The sequence below is a fragment of the Eleutherodactylus coqui genome, unplaced genomic scaffold, assembly GCF_035609145.1.
Source record: "Eleutherodactylus coqui strain aEleCoq1 unplaced genomic scaffold, aEleCoq1.hap1 HAP1_SCAFFOLD_19, whole genome shotgun sequence".
NCBI lineage: Eukaryota > Metazoa > Chordata > Amphibia > Anura > Eleutherodactylidae > Eleutherodactylus > Eleutherodactylus coqui.
In genome coordinates this window covers 2,238,032-2,244,748 of record NW_027102012.1, presented here as the reverse complement: position 1 = coordinate 2,244,748, position 6,717 = coordinate 2,238,032, and positions in this window count along the sequence as shown.

The window sequence follows — 6,717 nt, the reverse complement described above, 5'->3', positions numbered from 1 at the left end:
CCTGTACCACTGTCCCTGCCTCACCAGTACTGCCCCTATACTCAGTAAAATGACTGCAGACTGAGGACGCTATGGTCTGCACGCCCGATATACAAAAAAAAAAAATGTGCAAAACTGCTAAAAGCAGCCTCAACAGTACTGCACACGGTCAGATGTGGCCCTAAGAAGGACCGTTGGGGTTTTTGAAGACGAAGATAACAGCCTAACACTCTCCCTATAGCAGCTACAGCAGGACGGCACTTTCCCTAATGTCTCTCAGCGTGCATCTGTGGCGAGCCGCGGCCGGCCCCAGTTTATATACTCGGGTGTCACCTGATCTCCCCAGCCACTCACTGCAGGGGGGTGAGATAGGGCTGGAACTTCACAAGAGGAAGTTCTAATGCCTTCCCTGTGTTTCTATTGGCCAGAAAAGGGCGCAAACTTTTCTGGGAAGAAAATGGAAGTGACTCGAACACCGCGTGGTCCTCGTCTCGAGTAACGAGCATCTCGAGTACCCTAATACTCGAATGAGCATCAAGCTCGGATGAGTACGCTCGCTCATCTCTAGTTGTCACCCCTTCCCATAGGTCCGCTACTGGCCGGCAGTCCCACCAAATGTGGGTCATTGTACCTCGGCTCCCACTGCATTTCCAGCACGCAGGGAAGAACTGGTGAAAGATCCTCTGTAGGTGGTCCGGGGTCCTATACCACCTTGAGACTATCTTATAGTTGAGGTCTTGTATTTTGCCAGCTGTGGATAGTGCCCAGATTTTACACTAGTCCTCCCCCGTAATGTTTTCTCCCAATTCCCGTTCCCAGGCCTCCCTATAATTCAGAGTCTCATCCTCCGTCTCCCGATCCAGCAACATTTTATATAACGTGGAGATCATATGCCTCTGATTTAGACTTGACAAACAGAGTTGCTCATACTCAGTCAGGGGTGCCGTCAGATTTTCTTTCGGGATCAGCGTGCTCACAAACCCTCTCAGCTGAAGATATTGCAACCAGAATCCTGGCTGCGGTGGAGACTGGTTTAAGATCTCCATCATGGGTTTCAGTCCCGTTTGCGTCACTACGTCCCTCAATCTAGGGATTGGGTCCGCAGGAATAGCCAGAAGGCCCTTCTGATTTGTAGTAGCTTCAAAGAGGGGATTTGCTAAGAGCAGAGTTAGGGGGCCTGGGGCTGTAACCAGCCTATATTGAGGGGCGAAACTCGCCCATGCCTTAAATAGTTGGAGGCTGAAGGGGGAGATTTGGGTATAGACTTGATCCATTTTGGCAGAATCCAGGGAGCTCTGTATAGGCCATCTGTTTCGCCTGTGTGGTCTATATCCACCCATAGCTTTGAGTTTCTGCTTTTTGAGGATGTCAAGTACGCAGTTTGCTATGTTAGCTTTTTGGTAGAGGGAGAAGTCCGGTAGGCCCAGGCCCCCCTTCTCTTTTCTCCTCTTTAGCAATGAGTATCTCAGGCGCGGTTTGCGTCCTTTCCAAACAAAGTTGGAGATTAGAGATCGGATTTTTTTCAGGTATGTTCTTGGGAGCCCAATGGGAATTGTTTGACAAAGATACAGGAAACGGGGCAGTACATCCATTTTAATTACCTTGGGGTAGAGCGTTCCAGAGGATGGGTGCTGCTCTGGTGAAGTCCTGTAGGCGAGCATGTGAGGTTCGTACTACAGGGGTGTTTAGTCTGAGTGTGTTAGCCGATCGGAGTGAGCAGGCTGGGTGGTGTACTGACAGAAGAGAGGCGATGTATGCTGATGCAGCGCCATGCAGAGCTTTGTGAGTGAGGTAGAGGAGTTTAAATTTAGTTCTGCAGTGGATGGGCAGCCAATGCAGCGACTGGCATAATGCAGAGGCGTCTGAGTAACGACTGGATAGAGAAATGGGCCTAGCTGCTGCATTTAGTATGGATTGGAGTGGAGCAAGTCATAAATGACACAATACATTTTTTCAGCGGTCGGTACGATTACAACTGTAACAAAAACATAATTTTTTAGATTTTTCCACTTTTGCACAATAGACACTCTTTTCTTTTGGAAATTATAATTATTTTTCAATCGTTCCATTGTCGCAGCTATGTGAGGTATTGTTGTTTTGCGTCACGAGCTGTAGCTTTTATTTTTCCCATTTTAGGGTACATATAGCTTTTTGGATCGCTTTTATTGCGTCTTTTTGAAGGTAAAATGAATAAATAAGCCTTTAAAGGGGTTGTCCCGCGGCAGCAAGTGGGTCTATACACTTCTGTATGGCCATAATAATGCACTTTGTAATGTACATTGTGCATTAATTATGAGCCATACAGAAGTTATAAAAAGTTTTTCACTTACCTGCTCCGTTGCTAGCGTCCTCGTTTCCATGGAGCCGTCTAATTTTCGCCGTCTAATGGCCAAATTAGACGCGCTTGCGCAGTCCGGGTCTTCTTCTCTTCTCAATGGGGCTCCGTGTAGCTCCGCCCTGTCACGTGCCGATTCCAGCCAATCAGGAGGCTGGAATCGGCAATGGACCGCACAGAAGAGCTGCGGTCCACGGAGGAAGAAGATCCCGGCGGCCATCTTCAACCGGTAAGTATAGAAGTCACCGGAGCGCGGGGATTCAGGTAAGCGCTGTGCTGTTGTTTTTTTAAGTCCCTGCATCGGGGTTGTCTCGCGCCAAACGGGGGGGGGGGGGGTTGAAAAAAAAAAAAACCGTTTCGGCGCGGGACAACCCCTTTAATCTTTTTTTCTTATTTTCAACAGTTTTTGCTGCACAGGATTACTGTGCTCAAATTATAGCACAGATCGTTACGGACACAATGATACCACACGTGCGTTTTTGTTTCTTACGTTTTTTCATATAAATAGGGGGTTGTGGGTTTTTTTTCTATTTTTTAATGTTTTTCGTTTTACACTATTTATTTAGTTTTTTTACACTATTTAGGTCCTCAGGAACTTGATCCATTGCAGCTATGATCGCTGTGGTAAGGCATTGCAGGACTTCTGTCCTGCAATGCCTTATCGCTGGTTAAAGCGATCATAGGCAATGGCAAAGCAGGACGCCTGTAGCTAACGTTATGTTGCCATGGCAACTCGTCGGCTCTCCTCGATTAAATCGGGGGGGGGGGGGATCCAATGACATCACAGGGAGTGAGCTCCCTCTGTGAACCCTTTATAAACCTCGATCTACAAAGATTGCAGCGTGTATGGGGTTAACAGCATGGGTCGCTGTCCCAATGCACCCCTACTATCAGTAATAGCTGGCGCCCGCTGCCGGATACCGCAGGATCTCTTCAGATCCCGCGAGTTCCATATGACGTAAGGTTACGTCATGTTGCCTTAAGTACCAGCCTGCAAAGATGTAACCTTAAGTCATGTGGCGAGAAGGGGTTAAAAGAGGTTATGCCAACATGCACAATCCCATTCAAAATGATGATTTCCTCAGGCTCAACTCTTGTCACCCCCATTAAAAGCTGGTAATGCGAGGGAAAGCTGCTGCTAGTGAGATATTTCCACTGCAGGGAAAATGTGGTATTACAGGATGGACTTTCACATGACTGGTTTGTTCCGGCCAGTGAACCTTGTCTTTTGACATTCATGAGCCTTAATATGAAGAGGGGATGCCATCTCGGCACAATGCTTTCATTCAATAAATTGAGCTAATTGATTTGTACGTAAGAATGTCCACATTTGTGTTTTTATGTTTTTGTTTTTTTAATTTGCAGAAGACTTTCGCTTCCTCTGTACACATGACAAGGGCTTTGGCTGCAAAGGAAGCAGCTTCCATAGAGTTATCCCTCAATTCATGTGTCAGGGAGGTGACTTCACCAATCACAATGGCACAGGCGGAAAATCCATCTATGGACGGAAATTTGATGATGAGAACCTCATTCTAAAATACACAGGTGCAGGTGGGTAAGCTTATTTTGATAGATTTCACTAGCAGAGGTGTTTCCTAAATCATCACTTCAAGACCTTCATACTTATACCGCAGTTATCAAGACTATAATACGAAGTATCTAATAAAACTTAACCTTTATTAACAAACCATACAAATTTGTAATACTAAACACAAAGTCCCATAAACACTTAGGAGCCTAGTTACTTAAACTGTTGCCTTATACTCTGATCAAAGTAAACTATGAGCTGACTCGATGAGATAAATGTATTAAGAGGAACGTGCCTCTTAATATATTTGTGGCAATTGGCAGTACCTCCATGTGCCAGACTAACCCCCAAGCTAGTGTAGGTTTCAGCTACTCTGGTAGGCTATGGATGGCCATGCCTCCTAAAGCTAGACCACAACCACTTCTAAAAAAGTGCATCAAACCTAAAGCCCCTGAAAAGTCACAATTTTATATGTACCAACATTGCAACCTTTGTATTGCAGAAATTTGGCATACATAACTTAATAGACATGTCCCAATTTGTACAACATATGTCTCACTGTATATAGTCAATGATAAAGAAGAATTTTACCAAAATTGACTAGTAATGTCATTCAGGGTCACTTGCGGATCCTTCAGTCTGCAGCAATTGAAACATCCCTATACTAGGTCAGTATTTTAGGCGGTTTAGTTTTTCAATTCTAAGGTTCTGTCTTTGTACAGGGTTACTCTCTATGGCAAATTCTGGTCAAAATACAAATGGATCACAGTTCTTCATCACATGTGACAAGACAGACTGGCTTGATGGGAAACATGTTGTGTTTGGAGAGGTGATGGAGGGAATGGATGTTGTATGACAGATGGAAGTAAGTATTTGCAAACTTACCCCATGAATTCTCTTAAATGTATCTATAATTCAATGTTCTTAAATGGCAAAGATGGATGGAGCCCAATAAGAAACCTCTTCCCTTATTCAGAAGAAACTTTCTCTTTCTTGAAGGAGAGAAAAGGAAAAACAATCACTGCTGTGATAAGAAGTGCTTGATAATTCAAGCAGTCTAGTTTTCCACATAAACTCGGTCCTCTAACCATCAACAGAATCCAATTTATTCTATATTATATATTGTGTGTACAGGGTGCTTCACTTGAAGTGCAACCCAGTAACATTGTAATATTTGTGTTCGAAACAATGTCACGAGTGAACTCATCAGTCCTCACAGAGCATGTTGAAAGTGGCCACCGCTACCCTCCAAGCACTGCTGAACCCGGCACTCTGTAGTCAAGTGTGCTGCAACATGCCCACATCAATGGTGGCAATTTCATATCTAATGTTCTTCAGTGCAAGGTTTATTGACAAACCGTTAACCCTTTTGGTGGCCCACAGGGAAAAGTCTGCTGGGGTAGGGTCCAGTGATCTGTGGGACAACCCACCTTCGAGTTGATTCTGTCCCCCAAGAAAGAATGAACTTCCATCATGTTGTGGTTGGACATGTGACAAGTTGCCTCTCATTAATCCATTCAGATGGGTTGTCTATCCAGGGATTATTCCAATTGCTAGATTAGAGTCAGGGAGAAAATATTTTCCTCCAAATGGGGAAAATTGGCTTCTAACTCATTGTTTGTTTTTTTTCCCCTTCCTTCCTCTGGATCAACGTGTGTGTTTGTGTGAGAGAAGTAATAGGTGGAACCGAATGGAATGGAGTGTTTTTTTTGTAGATAGCTGTTGACGCGTTTAGACCCAACGGTTATCACTCAAAATATGGCTTTTGAGCAATAATCTTTGTGTCTAAATGGGCATTTACTGTAAGATAGTTTGGATAAATGAGACCCACCTACTTGGAAATGTGAACTGCACACCAGCAGTTGAACGATACACCCATGGCATGAGACAGAGCAAGGGTCATTAATAAACTCTAGACTCCTGAACATGGTTACAGTTCTACACAAATAAGTTGGAATAAGGGTTACGCTTCCAGTGAAACACCCTGTATAATATATGTGAGTGCATATAAGATAGTGTGTGTGTAAAATATATACATGCAGATGTAGCAAACAATCTGTACTGTGCATGTCTGACGGTGAGCTGACAGAGCCAGCCGGTTTAAGGCCTCATGTCCATGAGCACGCATAGAATCCGAGTGCAGAATCCCACAGCCATAAGGCTAAAAATGACATTTTCTCACCTATCCGGACGCGGCACAACTCTTTCATCATGGCCGGTTCTTCTTTCTTCTGCCCGGCGGATCTGTCCAAGAGTCTTTAAATCTCCTGCTGTCCTACAGGAAGCTGCAGAAAATAAATAAAGTCTGCAGCGATTTTTATCCCGCTCGTGCGATCCGCACACTAGGATAAAATGACATCCGTAGGTATTTAATTACTTGCAGATGCCCACCTCATTAAAAGCAATAGGAGAACTCCACGGTCCTCTGCCATGGCTGTGACAACCAGACCGGAGGATTCCTGAAGTGATGCGAGGCTGTTTTCACAGGACCCGGGCCTTGGGCAGTTGGGAGGAATCACTGTCAGCTGAATGAGTGCTCGGCCCTGCAGCTACCTTAGGGTACGCATATGCTGCTACTAAGGTATATCTAATATTCTATTAGATTGGAAGCTCATAGCAGCAGAGTTTCTATTGTACATTAGATTGTAAGCTCTTAGGAACAGGTTGTATATGTCTATTTCTGTACAGCGTTAGCTCTTCTAAATCTATAATTAATGTATATATGCAGCAGGACAGATTAGATCCAGGGTGATAGCCGATTGCCACATCTGGTGTTGGCAGGAATTATATTGGAAGGGATTGCCTTTCTCTAGATCAAGGGTGTCAAACTCCTTTTCACCAAGGGCCACATCAGGCATATGGTGACCTTCAAAGG